This window comes from Wasmannia auropunctata, unplaced genomic scaffold (assembly GCF_000956235.1).
Source record: "Wasmannia auropunctata unplaced genomic scaffold, wasmannia.A_1.0 LD336038.1, whole genome shotgun sequence".
Lineage (NCBI taxonomy): Eukaryota > Metazoa > Arthropoda > Insecta > Hymenoptera > Formicidae > Wasmannia > Wasmannia auropunctata.
In genome coordinates this window covers 175655-175942 of record NW_012026852.1, presented here as the reverse complement: position 1 = coordinate 175942, position 288 = coordinate 175655, and the positions used below count along the sequence as shown (strand labels likewise).

Genomic DNA, 288 nt, shown 5'->3' with positions numbered 1-288 from the left:
ACGTGTGCTCAGACGAGAGGATGTCTACTAGCTATTTATTAGAGATTTATGGATATCCTATCATGGATATGAGGATATCGAATAGATATCTAACAGATATTATGTTCTGTATGGGTTATTTTTCATCTTAGGAAAAATAAAGAGTAAGTTTTAAAAAATTCTAAGGATTAAGAAAAAATAAAAGATATATAAGTTTTAAAAAATTCTACGAATTAGGAAAAGATAGAAATAAAAATAAGATAAAGAGTAGGTCAAGGACCGAGTCACAGACTTTTGCATAACGCTGCA

At 29.2% G+C, this 288-nt stretch overlaps 1 protein-coding gene across 3 annotated transcripts in view; it reads right to left on the bottom strand.

Annotated features, from left to right (window-relative positions):
* The window catches only part of LOC105452026, an 8269-nt gene that overhangs the window by 5569 nt on the left and 2412 nt on the right, over positions 1–288 (bottom strand). The window lies entirely within an intron of this gene.